This window comes from Aotus nancymaae, unplaced genomic scaffold (assembly GCF_030222135.1).
Source record: "Aotus nancymaae isolate 86718 unplaced genomic scaffold, 86718_ANA_hifiasm-v0.15.2.pri h1tg000011l, whole genome shotgun sequence".
Taxonomy (NCBI): Eukaryota; Metazoa; Chordata; class Mammalia; order Primates; family Aotidae; genus Aotus; species Aotus nancymaae.
The window spans coordinates 74,596,151-74,611,590 of NW_026988422.1; the positions used below are offsets into that span (position 1 = coordinate 74,596,151).

General features: G+C 51.5%; 1 protein-coding gene across 3 annotated transcripts in view; it reads right to left on the reverse strand.

Moving 5' to 3' along the window:
• GPR68 (G protein-coupled receptor 68) overlaps positions 1–15,440 on the reverse strand; it is a 34,104-nt gene that overhangs the window by 16,075 nt on the left and 2,589 nt on the right. The window contains exons 1-3 of one of the 3 annotated variants that reach the window (XR_010342099.1): positions 9,803–12,867; positions 8,844–8,903; positions 8,023–8,074 (exon numbers count right to left, since the gene is read on the reverse strand). The gene's annotated coding sequence lies outside the window, so the exon portion shown is untranslated. Of the gene's footprint in view, positions 1–8,022; positions 8,075–8,094; positions 8,904–9,802; positions 12,868–15,440 lie in introns of those variants that run through there. The other 2 variants (XR_010342098.1, XM_064375154.1) reach the window with 2 other exon arrangements.

Here is a 15,440-nt window from a genome sequence, read left to right on the forward strand (position 1 = left end):
AGTTCAGTAGCACAATCTCAGCTCACTGCAACCTCCACCTCCTGGGTTCAAGCAGTTCTCCTGCCTCAGCCTCCCAAGTAGCTGGGACTACAGGCATGTGCCAGCAAACCTGGCTAATTTCTGTATTTTTAGTAGAGACGTGGCCAATATGGTGAAACTCCATCTCTACTAAAAATACAAAGATTAGCTGGGTGTGGTGACCTACACCTGTAATTCCAGCTACTCAGGAGGCTGAGGCATGAGAACTGCTTGAACCTGGGGAGGTCAGGGTTGCAATGAGCCGAGATGGCGCCACTACACTCCAGGCTGGGTGACAGAGCAAGACCCCATCTCAAAAAAAAAAAAAAAAAAGAAAAAGAAAAAAGAAAAAGAATGGCTCTGCTGGAAGCATCAGGGACCAAGACAAACAGCAAGGAACTCCCCCATGTGTCCGGCACCAAGGCCCTTGAGGGGTTAGAGAAGAGCATGGGACAGCTTGGTACCAACGGTAAAGGTAAACAGCCTTTACCATTTCCTGAGCACGCACTTTGCACCAGGTGCTGTGCTAAGCACCTTCCCGATCCTTTCTTTTAATCCTTACATCAATCCTGTGTGGCAGAGATTATCCTGTTTTACAGATGAGGCAAATGACACTCAGAAGCTTAAGTAACTTGCCGAGGGTCACACAGCTGGTAGCAGAGGGGTTGTGATTTGAACTCAGGGCAGTCTGACTCCAAAGACAGGTCTCTTGACCACTGTTCCAGTGTCCTACGCTACTGTAATAAATTGTCATAAACTTAGGGGCAAAAAACAACATATATATCTTTTTTTTTGAGATGGAGTCTCGCTCTGTTGCCCAGGCTGGAGTGCAGTGGTGCAATCTCGGCTCACTGCAACCTCCGCCTCTTGGGTTCGAGCGATTCTCCTGCCTCTGCCTCCCAAGTAGCTGGGATTACAGGCCTGCCACCACACTCAGCTAACTTTTGTATTTTTAGAAGAGACGGGGTTTTGCCATGTTGGCCAGGCTGGTCTTGAACTCCTGGCCTCAAGTTATCCACCTGCCTTAGCCTCCCAAAGTGCTGGTATTACAGGTGTGAGCCACCATGCCCAGCCAAAACAACATTCATTTCTTATCTGGCAGTTCTGGAGGTCAAAAGCATGACCTGGATCTTTCTGGCTAAAATCAAAACTGCAGTCTATAGGGCTCCATTCTTCCTTGAGGCTCTAAAATCCATTTCTTGTCTTTTCCAGCTTCTAGAGGCTTCTAGCATTCCTTGGCTTGTGGCATCTTCCATCTTCAAAGCCCACAAGTCGATTGAGTCCTTCCCATAGCACATCTCCTCCTCTGACTCTCATGCTCCCTCTTCCACTTTGAAGAGTCCTTCCTTGTGACAATGCTGGATCATCTCTTTACTTTAAGCTCAGCTGATTAGCAGTCTGAATTCCACCTGCTGCCTTAATCCCCCTTTGCCATGTAAGGTAACTCAGTCGCAGGTTCTGGGGATTAGGAACTGGAGCTCTTTAGGGAGGGCATTATTCTGCCCCGCACACCCACCATGTGATACTTAAAACCCTGTACAGTACTGGCTGGGCGAGCTGGCTCATGTTTACAGTCCTAGTACTTTGGGAGGCCGAGACAGTCAGATTGCTTGAACTCAGGGGTTTCAGATCAGCCTGGGCAACATGGCGAAATCCCGTCTCTACAAAAAAATACGAAAAGATCGGTGGGTGCAATGGCATGTACCTGTGGTCCCAGCCACTCAGGAGGCTGAGGCTGCAGAATCGTTTGAGCCCAGAAGACAGAGGTTGCAGTGAGCCAAGATCTCACCTGGACGACTGGAGTGAAACCATGTCTCAAGCAAAACAAAACAAGACGAAAACCCTGTATAGTGCTGCTTCTCAAATGTTAGTGTGCATGGGTTATACATCTCCCAGGAATCTTGTTATTGTAGCTTTTGGTTCAGTTCAATAGATCTGGGGGCAGGGCCTGAGATTCTGCCCTACTAACCTGAGCTGAGGACCACCTTTATCTCTTGTATGCTGTAATGCTGCACAAGTGTTTGGACTAAATAAATACTTGATAATGGAAAGGGCCGGGCATGGTGGCTCATACCTGCAATTCCAGCACTTTGGGAGGCCAAGGCAGGAGGATCAATTGCTTGAAGCCGGGAGTTTGAGACAGGCTGGGCAACAAAGTGAGATCCTGTCTCTAGAAAAATTTAAAATATTAGCTGGTTGTGGTGGCAGGCACTTGTAGTCCAAGCTATTTGGGAGGCCAAGATGGGAGGATCCCTTGAACCTGAAAGTTTGAGGCTGCAGTGTCCAGCCTGGGCAACAGGGAAAGACTGGAAGGAAGGAAGGAAGGAAGGAAGGAGGGAGGGAGAGAGGGAAGGAGGGAGGGAGGGAAAGAAGAAAGGAAGGAAGTAAGGGAAGGAAAAAAGGAAGGAAGGGAGGGAGGAAGGAAGGAGGAGAAAGGTGGGAAGGAGGAAGATAGGAAGGAGGGAAGGAGGAAGGGAAGGAAGGAGGGAGGAAGGGAGGGGGAGGGAGGGAAGGAAGGAAGAAAGGGAGGGAGGAAGGAACGAAGGTAGAGGAAAGGAGGGTGGGAGGGAGGGAAGGGAGGGAGAGTGGAAGGGAAAGAAGGAAAGATGGAAGGAAAGAAGGGGGAGGGAAGGAAGGAAAGAAGGAAGAGGAAAGGAGGGAGGGAAGATGGGAGGAAGGGAAGGAAAGGAGGAAGGAAGGAAGAAGAGTTGAGTTCTGAGTGTTTTTATCACTGTGGTACAAGAGAGCTGGGACAAGGGCTCCTCACACACACTTAACACAGAAAGAAGGTGCTTGAGGTTCTGAATGACAAACGGGTGCTGAGCAAGGGGATGCAGGGTGGGTGCTCACTTGCCTCAAGCTGCCAATATATGCAAGGCATTGAGCTTTCCATAGGCTGCCTTGATGCCTCACAGCAACCAGCCAGGTAAATATCATCCCAGCGTTACCACTGAAATCTCAGGGCTGTCCAAGACCAAGGGTCACACAGCTGGCAAGCAAGCCGCAGTGCTGGGATTCAATTCAAGGGAGTCCCTGTTCTATCACCCAGGCTGGAGTGTAGTGGTGCGATCATAGCTCACTGCAGCCTCAAATTCCTGAGTTCAAGCAATCCTCCCGCCTCAGTCTCGCCAGTAGCTGGGACTCAAGTATTCGCCATCACACCCAGCTCATTGTAATTTTTTTTTTTTTGAGACGGAGTTTTGCTCGTTACCCAGGCTGGAGTGCAATGGCGCGATCTCGGCTCACCGCAAGCTCCGCCTCCTGGGTTCAGGCAATTCTCCTGCCTCAGCCTCCTGAGTAGCTGGGATTACAGGCACGCGCCACCATGCCCAGCTAATTTTTTTGTATTAGTAGAGACGGGGTTTCACCATGTTGACCAGGATGGTCTCGATCTCTTGACCTCGTGATCCACCCGCCTCGGCCTCCCAAAGTGCTGGGATTACAGGCTTGAGCCACCGCGCCTGGCCTCATTGTATTTTTTTAAAATTTTTTAGTATGTTCAAGGGGTTCGTTGCATCATTGCATTCATCTATTTTTATTTTTATATATTTATTTTTTGGGACAAGTCCCTCTCTGTCACCCAGGTGGAGTGCAGTGGCATGATCTTGGCTCACTGCAACCTCCACCTCCTGAGTTCAAGTGATTCTTGTGCCTTAGCCTTCCGAGTAGCTGGGATTACAGGTGCACAACACCACGCCCAGCTACTTTTTATATTTTTAGTAGAGATGGGGTTTTATTAGGTTGCTTATGCTGGTCTTGAACTTCTGAGCTCAAGCCATCTGCCTGCCTTGGCCTCCCAAAGTGCTGGGATTATAGGCGTGAGCTGCTACCCCTGGCCCATCTTTGTATTTTTTTTTTTTTTTTTTGAGATGGAGTTTCGCTCTTGTTACCCAGGCTGGAGTGCAATGGCGCGATCTCGGCTCACCGCAACCTCTGCCTCCTGGGTTCAGGCAATTCTCCTGCCTCAGCCTCCTGAGTAGCTGGGATTACAGGCACGTGCCACCATGCCCAGCTAATTTTTTGTATTTTTAGTAGAGACGGGGTTTCACCATGTTGACCAGTATGGTCTCGATCTCTTAACCTCGTGATCCACCCGCCTTGGCCTCCCAAAGTGCTGAGATTACAGGCGTGAGCCACCGCGCCCGGCCCATCCTTGTATTTTAACGTTTACCAATGTAATGCATGGGAATATGTATGACTATTGGTTAATGCCTATCTTCCCCTTTAGACAGGAAGCTTCCTGGGGAAGGAGGAGCTGGGTCTATTGTGTTCTTTGCTAGGGAAAGTGCACACCAAAAACATGTCGAATGTTTGGGTAAAGAAATGAATCTAAATTCCACTTCTTCCTGTAGCCTGCTGGGAAGGCCAGCGTGGCTATAATTGAAGTCAGCAACTAATAGTCTGGGGGAGACAGTCAGGACGAGGCAACAGGAAGAGGGTTGGTTTGGACTCTCAAGGTGTCGGTGGGTGGCCTCGCGTGGAAGTGCATTTCCACGATAGCCTGCTGCTGAACTAGGGGCTTCGGCCAGGAGAGTCTATGGTCTGAGAGGGTCTGAGCTGTGCGGGGTATCTCTCCTGTCTGCAGCTGCAGCACAGACCACAGACCTGGACGTTGCCATGGCAACCCCTGGGGCCTGCCGCCCCCACTGCCTGCAGAGTGCTCCAGCCCATCAATTAATAACCTAATAATGTATGACAACAGTCACTCCAAACACACAGGAAGCAGCCCTCTCGAGAAACAGACTTCTCCAGCGACTCAAGAGCTTCGAAGATGCTCATTACACTCAACCCTGGGCCACTTGCTCAAATCTACTTTCTTAAATCCAAATTGCTTTCTCATTGGCTTCTCCCTCTTGTTTTTTAAAGGCCCAGGGTTGACAAAGCTGGGGACTGAAGCCTCAGAGGTTCCAGAGAAAAGGATGCTAGAGAGGCCACCGGGTAGGGTGCCTGCTCCCTCAGCCCTGCCAGGCCCAGAGACATTGATGCTGACCAAAATAGACTGTGATAAGGCCCATATCTCTGCCTCTGCAGGGCCTCTCTTGGGAGAAACACTTCAACTTTTGCAAGAGATTAATTCATTCATCACCATGGTGCCCAGAAAAAAAATGCAAAGGAGGAGACTCAGGTTGTGGCAGACCGAAGATGGCTGCAAACTGTCTGAGATTCTTCTTGTTAAGAGGTGGGGGGTCTAAGTCCCCTCCCTTGAATCTAGCCAGGCCCTCTGACTGTCTGGCCAACAGAATAGAGTGAAAGCAACACTGTACCAGTTTCTGAGGCCAAGCCTGAAGAGACTGGCCGTTCCCATTTGCTGTCTTTTGGGAATAATTGTTCTTGAAACCTAAGTGCCATGCTGTGAGGAAGTCAAGCAGCCTCGTTGACAGGCCCACATTGAGCCAAACCCTGGCCAGCAGCCCCTGCAGAGCCCCGAGCTGACAGCCAGCTTCGACTTGCCTGCCACACCAGTGTGTCATCTTGGAAGAGGACCCCTGAGCCCCAGTAGGTCCATCTCAGCTGATGCTCCCAGGAGCAGAGATGAGCCATCTCCACCAAGCCTGGCCCAAATCACAGACTTGTGAGCAAAATAAATGTGCTATTTGAAGCTAATATCTTCCTTTTCTTTCTTTCTTTTTTTGAAACAGAGTCTCGCTCTGTTGCCCAGGCTGGAGTGCAGCGCATCTTGGCTCACGGCAACCTCTACCTCCTGGGTTCAAGTGATTCTCCTGCCTCAGCCTCGAGAGTAGCTGGGATTACAGGTGCCCACCACCACACCTGGCTAATTTTTGTATTTTTAGTAGAGACAGGGTTTCGCCACGTTGGCCAGGCTGGTCTCAAACTCCTGACCTCAAGCGATCCACCCGCCTCGGCCTCCCAAAATGCTGGGATTACAGGCGCGAGCCACTGCGCCCGCCCTGAACTAATATCTTTAAATGTGGTTTGTTATGCAGCAATAGATAACAGGAACATAAGTATTATTTGTCCTCCCAAATCACTTTAGGGCCTACCAGGTGCTGGATTCATTCATATAACTATTTGATTTCAATTTTTATAACAATTCCTTGAGGTGTACGTATTATCATCTCCACTTTCCCTATGAGACACTAAGGCTCAGAAAGTTAAAATATCTCGTTTGAGGCCAACCAGCTAGGAACGATGAAACAGAAGCTCTGATGCTTAAGCTCATTCCTCCACCACCACCATCATCATCCTCATCGCGGCTAGCGCTGAGCACTCCTCCTTCCCTCCGGGGTCCTCAGTCATCAGCCCCTCTGTGGGCCCACACACCCAGGGTACAGAGCCCTCCTCCTACCCACATCCTGTCCCAAGCCATCCACCAACCTCTGGACACCTCCATACTTTGTATTTGTTGCTTTGAACCTGTTTTCCACTTTGCTTCCTGTTGGCTGTCGTCTTCTCTTCTGACCATGTGCACTTTACCCAGAGTTCAGTATGAGAGTAATAACAAGAGTGGGCGGAGCTGACATTCAGAGGGCACTGCAAGGCTTTCAAGGTGGGATTTCACCTGCGCAATCCCATAACTACCCTACTATGATGCTCATTTCACAGGAAACTCTGAGGCTTAGAAAGAGGCAACGGGCTAGGCGTGGTGACTCACACCTGTAATCCCAGCACTTTGGGAGGCTGAGGCGGGTGGATCACTTGAGGTCACGAGTTCGAGACCAGCCTGACCAACATGGAGAACCCCTGTCTCTAAAAATACAAAAATTAGCCAGGTGTGGTGGTGGGCACCTGTAGTCCCAGCTACTTGGGAGACTGAGGTAGAAGAATCGCTTGAACCGGGTAGGTCGAGGTTGCAATGAGCTGAGATTGCACCACTGCATTCTAGCCTGGGCAACAGAGCAAGACTCCGTCTCAAAAAAACAAAACAAAACAAGGCAACTTGGCCAAGGTAATAGCTCTAAAACATGGAAGAGCTGGGACTGGACCTAGACTGTCTGGTTCTGGAATTGGCTGGCAAGTAAGAATATCCTAGTCATACAGTCCACAGCTCGGCAGTGTCCAGCCCCACTTCCACCGCTGAGCTCAGGAATCTGTTTCCCTCCCTCCTTCTGGAAGCGATCCTGTGTGTGGAGGTGGGGGCAGAGGGAGTAAAGCCGAACATAACCACAGTTTCACAGATTTGCAGACTCCCAAATCAGCCTCACACTGCAGTGAGGTAACAATGGCTGATAATTCTTATCTCGGTTTTGTGGAGGCCTAGCTGCAGCAGCGACCTGCCCAAAGCTACACAGCCTCCGGCTCCCAGGCGGGGCTCTCTCCCCTGCCTGTGCCCTCTGGCCACCGCAGCCCCTGCTCTCCAGCTGGAGGCCCGCCTGGAGGACCACCTGGACCCTGCTGCCTCAGTCCGGCCATTTGCTTGCCAGAGTAGGGGAGCGGGGCCTGCAACCAGCGACCCCACCCGGCGCTGCCCCTGCTGACCAAGCAAGCAGTGGGCCAGCTGTCCCCTCCTCGGTGGCAGGGGGTGCTAGTGCTGTCCGGGTCTCAGAGCTGCCCTGAGGGCCGCGCAGAGCTGGGGGACAGAAAGGCCCAAAGGGACTCAGAATGGCCGGTGCGGCCGGGCTCCGGGAAATGAAGGGCTCGGAGCCACCCACCCCACACTGTGGGGGCGGGAGTAATTACCGGGTGGCCGCGGAGCCAGCCCAGGGGGTGGGTGGCTGCTAACCCGGGCGGAGACCGCAGGCGGAGACGCCCCGCCGGGGAGAGGGACCGGGCCGCGCCGGCGCTCGCGGACAGACACCCGCGGTCCCGGCCCCGCCACGCCCCGGCGGCCCCGCTTCGGGCCGCGCCTCCGCGTCGCACGCTCACGCGCCTGCCCCCGCCCTGGCCCGCCAGGTTCCCGCGCGCCCGCGGGGTGCTCGGTGGAAGGCGCTGAGACCCCGGCCTTGGCCCGCGCGCGGTTTTCCGGGCCCGGCGCGCCCGGGACACCTACCTGCGCGGCGCGGGACTGAGGCGCCGGCCGCTGTCACCCCGCGCCCCCTCGTCCTGCCGGCGCGCACGCGGATGGCGGGGTGGCCTGGGGACGTCCTCGGGTCGTTTCCTGGGAACGCGGGGCCACGTTGTGCTCCGATTCCACCCCCGCGTTGGGTACCCGCAGCCCTGAGTGAGGGTCCACGCCCTGCCTTTCACCCTGACCACAGTCCCTAGGCTCGGGCCCTGCTGGGAAGAGCCAAGTGGTTCAGGGACCCCCGCCCCCACTACCATCCTGCCCCGGGGATAGGCCCTAGAGGGGAATGAGGCACAGAGAGGGCAAACAACTTGCCCAAGGTCACACAGGTAGTATGTGGAGGCCTCGGGATTCAAATCCAGGCAGGTGGGTACAGAGCCCTCCTCCTACCCATATCCTGTCCCAGGCCATCCTTGGCTGTTTCCTCTGCTCCTTCTACTCTTTCACAACTGCATACCTTGGCTCCTGTGGCCCCCCGCCGACTCCAGAGACCTCCTGTTTCCCATCTCCTGAACTCCTGCCCTGTCTTAAGACCCTAAATCATTTCTGAACCTCGGGAGCATTCTTGGTTGCCTCAGGCAATGTGTGCTGAACCCCGCTGGGTGCCCTGGGCCCCTTTCCAGCATTGCACTGCGGCTGGGGTCGCTGGCACACAGCCGTCTGTCTATGTGGCCTTTGCCCTCAGCCCAATTATCCTGCTCAAAGCAGGGTGCCCCCATTCCAATCTGTGAAATGAATGTCTGGAATTGTCACTGCAGGAGTCTGCAGAAGCCTGGCCGTTGTCAGGACAGATGGTTGGGGTCGGGGGAAGGGTGATTGGAACTGCAGCAGGGCAGGTAGGAGAGAGACAGCAACATCTCACCTGCTAACACCTCTGGGTGGCTCAGCTCTCCTCACGGTGTGACAGCCTCTAGGTGAGTCTCTGGGAGGATGGACAGTGCGTAAGAGGACAGAAGTACCCTGGCAGGGGAAGACGGGAGAGCAGGAGGAGGCAGAGAGAGGCACAGCGAGTGTGGAGGCAGAGGGATTTGCTTTTCCCACTGGACACTAGCCCAGTGATGTCCCGGCAGGCTCAGAGTTCGGGTCAGCCTCCTCTGCCAGTCTTCATTTTGAAATTCCTCCTTCTTAGAAATTCTTCACAAACGGATTTTCTGGGTTGACTATTCATGCCATCAAAATTCACATCTGCTTTCTAAAAGTTGCCAAACTGAATATAGTTGTGAAGACTTTGGCATTGAAAGCCAAAGTGCTGGAATTTGAATCCCAGTTGTACTACCTACTAGCAGGGTGACCCTGGCCAAGCCTCTTAACACCCCCCAACCGTGCCCATTTTCTCGTCTGTGAAATGGAGACACGAGGTCAAAAGAGGGCTGAGACAATGACATGAGTTAAATCAAGGAAAGCCCTTAGCTCAATGCCCAGAACATGTGAGGATTCAATAGATGTTAGCTGTTATTATCATTGTCATTGGACATTGCAGATATCCTGTTATTTGCAGCTCTTATCATTTATGTATTTATGTATTTATTTTTGAGACAGGGTCTCGCTTTGTCGTCCCCCCGAGTACAGTAGAGTACAGTGGCAGCTCACTGCAGCCCCGCTCGCTCTTATCTTTTAAATGGTTCCTGTGTCCTTAGTGCCTGTACACGCTCTTTCATCCCTAAAACAAGTGGTTTTATTCTCTCCATTTCACAGATCAGGAAATCGAGGTTTCATAAATTGCCTGAGGCCACTCCATTCCCAAGTGACTGAGCCAGGACTTGACTGGAGTTCTGACTCTGAAGCTGTTTCTTCCAATGACTCTGTTCTGCCTCATCTTACCTCTCTAGGAAAAAGGTGGGCTGTTTGAAAGCTCATTGTCAGTTGCCAGATGGAGGACTCTTGACTGTCAGGAGGACGGAGCATGCCCTGTGGAAAATGTATTACAGAATGAATCCTGCCAAGGCTATGGCACTGCACTACCCCAGGGGAGCCGTGTATGCTGTAACCCACCAGTTGGTGGTCCCTAGAGTTGGCACAGTATGCCAGTTCTTGGTGACCCTGTCTCCTCCCTCTCTTTTCTTTTTCTTTTCCTTTTGTTGAGACAGAGTCTCCCTCTGTCACCCAGGCAGGAGTGCAGTGGCACGATCTCTGCCCACTGCAACCTCAGCTCCCTGGGTTTAAGCAATTTTCATGCCTCAGCCTCCTAAGTAGCTGGGATTACAGATGCGTGCCACGATGCCCAGCTAATTTTTAGCATTTTTAGTAGAGACGGGGTTTCACCATGTTGGCCAGGCTGGTCTTGAACTCCTGGCCTCAAGTGATCCACCTGCTTCAGTCTCCCAAAGTGCTGAGATTACAGGTGGGAGCCACCACGCCCAGCTATGCCTCTCTTTCTCCACCCCACATTCTCTGTTTACAGGTGCCTAAACATATCCAGTGCCTTTCACAGTCTTAAAGCTGTTAAATTAAGACAAACTCCCTTTTGATTCATGCTTCGCTTTTTAGAGACAGATAGTATGGCTCTTATTATAGTTACTTAAAGATCTGGAACTGGCCAGTGGAGTCTGCAGAAGCTTGGGCTGTTGCCAAAATACAGACTTGGGATTTCTGACCATGCTTTCCCTAAGAAAATGCTGGATCTGGAGAACCATATAGAAATTAATCATGCTGCTTGCAAAGTCACTTTTAGCTGGATTTTGCTGTTTCTTGGTGTCAAGATGTCCAGTCCTTGGCAGAGGCAACAGAATTTGTTGTTTTGTAAGTAAAACCTGGCCTTGCAAGCAACAAAACAGCTCACTAATGGTAAAATGAAGCACACATTGTCTTCCTGAGCCTGGAGAATGTAAATTGTGACCCATCCTCTTGAATGCTGAGCTAATAACTATCTTTCTCGCCCACAGAAATGATCTCCCACATTGGGCTGGGCTCCAGAGACAGTCTGAAATTCACCACTCCCAATGCAAGTGATGTTTGCATCCATTTCTTCTTCTCCAGTCTCTTGTGGGTTTTTCTTTTTATCTTGGTATCTGTAAAGGCAGAATCTCTACACAGAGCCCGAGGACAACTCATTCACTGCATTTCTCCAATGTCAAACCCAGAGTGACACACTGCAGGTGTCCAGAAAATGGCAGCCAAAGAAATGCGTGAAAGAGGCTCCCGCACCAGAAGGGAGCTGCGTACTTTCTATGTGCCTATCCAGATCCAGTCTCCATCCCCCTACTCTAAGGATTATGTCACGGGCTCCCTGCCCTCCAGGGTCTGCTAGGGTTGGACAGGAAGCACTAACTGGAGATCAGAGGATGGGAGGAGAGTGAAGACCCGGGAATATTGATCCACTCTGCCAGGGTCACTTCAGGTTGGCTGCTTCCCTTGGCTGAAGGTGTCAGCTCAGCTCCTGTCCAGTCTTTCTCCAGCCCTTCTCTCTCCCTTCCTCCTGCAAGCCTAGGGCTAGTAACATCTCCTGCCAGACCCTCCATCCCTTAGGCTCCCTTAGCCCTGTCCACACCTTTGTGTTAAACTCAGTTACCCTGTTTGAGGGTGTCGTCTGCTTCCTGCTGAGTCTGATTGATACTGAAATGGATGCATCAGATATATCCTCACTGCAAACTCATACTAATAGAAGAATGTGCATATATCTCAGAATGCACAGATGATATATTTTTGAAAATTACTGTTTTTCCACTTCGTTCTTCCAGTTAGCACAGCTGGCTGGCCTGAGCGGAAATCCCTCTTTATCCCCTAAACAACAGAATGAGTCCCTACTTCCTCCCAAGCTTCTAGTGCCGGCTTGTCTCAGTCCCTGCTCAGGCCTGAGCCTTCTCTTGTTGATCCACCCTGTCCTGTGCTCCCTGTCATCGTGAGCGTTCTAGAGCAGAGCATCCAGCTGCCGAATCAGGTCGGTAATTTTCCTTTTGGGAAATACTCGCCGATGATGAGTCAAGTACCTCTCAGGACAGTTTCAGGCAGAAAGAGGCTGGTTTTCTTTCCTAAGAGTTATTGCTTCTGGCAACAACCACACTCCAGCAGGCTCAGGCCTGAGCTGATGAATGGGACAACCTGATGACCACCACAAAGTTGCATCTACTCCCATCCAGCTAATCCGAGGGCTCTCAGACCGTGACTAATGGGGACATCTGAGGGCAGAACGTTTGGAGGCCAGGGAGGAACAGGTCCAGACAAAGTGTGAGCACACACATCTGGAGGCCTGGGGAGCCCATGTCACATTCCTGGCTGGACTTGGGACTCCAGGAGGAAGGCTTCAGGTTGGGCTTGCTCAGGCTGAGACAGTTTGGGAGAGAGGGAGGGCAGGGGACTTGGGCATCTGAATGCCTGGGTTTGAATTCCACATCTGTTGCTTTTTGGCTCTGAGAGCTCTGGCAAGTTATGCAGCCTCCCTAGGCCTTGGTTTCTGCCTCTTTAAAATGGGGTTAACAGTGAAGCTTGTGTAAGAATCATATATAAAGCTGCTGTCAAGAAATCTACTTGAAGGCTGGGCGTGGGTGGCTCATGCCTGTAATCCCAGCACCTTGGGAGGCTGAGGTGGGAGGATCACTTGAGGCGAGGACTTCAAGAAGAGCCCGGGCAAGTCTATAGCCAGAGCAAGACCCTGTCTCTATTTAAAGAAGAAAAAAAAGGAAAGGAAATAAAAATTAAATGGAAGTGTGGTTGACATAGAAACCAGGATATCAGCTTCGCCAGGTCCAAAAATAACAGGTTATGCTAGGAAGGCACAAGAGGGGGCTTTGCTGACGGAAGTAGCATGGCCCAGGCCGGGGCTGTTCGGCCCTGTCAGCCTCTGCCTTGGTTCTCTGCTTATGGAGAATGGCCCCAATCCTGGCTCCTCCACTTATTGGCTATGTGACCTTAAACAAGTGACATACTCTGTGTGCCTCAGTTTCCTGATATGCAAAATGGGGATAATAACAGTACTGGGCCAGGCGTGGTGGCTCACGCCTGTAATTTCAGCACATTGGGAGGCTGAGGCAGACAGATCACTTGAAGCCAGGAGTTCAAGACCAGCCTGGCCAACATGGTGAAACCAGTCTCTGCTAAAAATACAAAACTTACCCAGGCATGGTAATGCCCGCTTGTAATCCTAGCTACTCGGGAGGCTGAGGCAGGGGGATCGATGAAAGGGGGCGGAGGTTGCAGTGAGCTGAGATTATGCCACTGCACTCCAGCCTGGGCAACACAGCAAGGCTCCGTCTCGAAAAAGAAACAACAAAAACCAAAACCACAACAAGAAACAGTGCTGCGTGGGGTTGTGGTATTAACTGAGTAAGTATGAAACTCTCAGAGCTGTGTCTGCCCTAGGAATGCTCAAGAGTAAATATTAAGCCATCCCTTCATCCCCCCGATGGCCATGGAAGGCTTCTGTGTTCCAATCTGCTTAAGAGTGTAGGCTTCTTTGTGAGCTGGGTACATGGTGATTACTTTTCTTTGATTTGCTACATAAGATTTGCCTCCTGTGGGGCTCATAGGACTTGGTGTGTGGATGCTGGGGGAGGACAGGGATGGATTTGAGTGGTATTTGGCACACAGAAACTATTCCAGCTTTAACTGCCTGGAATCCCTAAAGAGAACCATCGGCAGCTCTCCCTCCAGCCCTCTTCGATCACGGCTTAGGTGCCTATAATGAGGTGTGGATGGTGGGAGGGTGAGGAAGGGCTGAAATGACAGAGCACTGGCAGAGAATTTGTAGCCTAGACAGGGGCCTCACCTAGAAAACCCTGGGGAAAATTCTCCCCCCGGGCTGGGCTTCAGATCTTCTTGGCCTGTTCCAGGCATCTTGAGTGCAATAATGGCACCAGAGAGGCAGTGTAGCCTAGAGGCCAGGAAGGTGCACCCTGGAGAATCCCAGCTCTACCACATGCAAAGTTACTTAACCTCTGTTCCTCATCTGTGAAATGACGATGATGGTACCTAACTCGTGGAGTGTCGTGTAATGTGCCTGGAGCAGTAAATGTCAGCTACTAGGAATATTCCACCAGCCAGCGTGGCCTGTGACTACCAGGGACAGCTACTGTGGTAGGCAGAGCAACAGCCCTCAAAGATGACTGTGCCCTTGACAGGGTGCGATGGGTCACGCCTGTAATCCCAGCACTTTGGGAAGCCGATACAGGCGGATCATTTCAGGTCATGAGTTTGAGACCAGCCTGGCCAACACAGCGAAATCCTGGCTCTACTGTCTCTACTAAAAAAAAAATACCAAAAAAAAAAAAAAAAACCAAATTTAGCCAAGCATGGTGGTACACGCCTGTAGTCCCGGCTACTCGGGAGACTGAGGCATGAGAATCACTTGAACCCAGGAGATGGAGGTTGCAGTGAGCCAAGATCGTGCCACTCTACTCTAGCCTGGGCAACAGAGAAAGACTCTGTTAAAAAAAAGAAAAAGGAAAAGAAAAAGAACAAAAGGTGACTGTGTTCTAATCCCCCGTACCTGTGAACATGTTACCTTACACATTAAAGGGACTTTGCAAATGTGATAAAGACTTTGAGATGGGGAGACAATCCTGGGTTATCAAAGTGGGCCCAATGTCATCACAAGGGCAGAAAAGGGAGGCAGAAGAGAGAATCTGAGTGATGCAGCGAGGGGAGGGCTCCACCATCCACTGTCAGCTTTGAAGATGGGAGGGGGCCACAAGCCAAGAAATGCAGGCAGGCCTGAGATGCTGAAAAAGGCAAGGGAATGGAGTCTCCCCTGAATCTCCACAAAGGACCTGGCTGGCCCAGCTAACACCTTAATTTTAGCCCTATGAGACCCTATTCTCGCCTCTAGAATTCTAAAATAATGAATGTGTGTTGTTTTAAGATGCTAAATTGGTGGCAATTTGTTCCACAGCAACAGGAAACTAGTACAGCTGCTGAGACCCAACACAGCTGCCTTGGGGGGTGGCCCATGTGGAGCCACTCCACGGTGTTTCCTGAGCACCTGTGGTTATGTGTCACCCACAGCCCCTGCCCTCTGGAGGTGTGGGGAACACACGGGACCATGGAACTGAATGCATCCTGGGCATACGTATTGCCAGCCATGGAATATGCAAGGGCAGGAGGGCTCAGCGTGGATCTCTTGGTTAAAAAAGGCCTCTGCAGAAGCTGGACCCTTGGCAGGGCTTTGAAGGATGGAGGGTTTAGATAAGGACAGGAAGGAGGGCAGGGAGAAGGAAAGAAAGGCGTAACTGGAAGGGGCCAACAGGATCCAAGTCAGGGAGGCTCACTCAGTTATTCATCATCAGCTCATTTAACACCTGTGCTCTAGGCTCTGCGGCCGGGGTAAGGCGGGTGCCAGGACAGTGAGGTGAGCAAGGCAGACCTAGTGGTTGTTCTTATGAAATTTACACTCAGGAGTGGAAGACAATAAGCCATTGCAATGAAACATCGTAAGCGTTACAGCAGGAGAGGTTTAGCTTGTGAAGGGCACATCAGGGTGGACTTCCTGGAAGAAGTAGCCCTTTAGTTGATAACAAGATGAACTGAA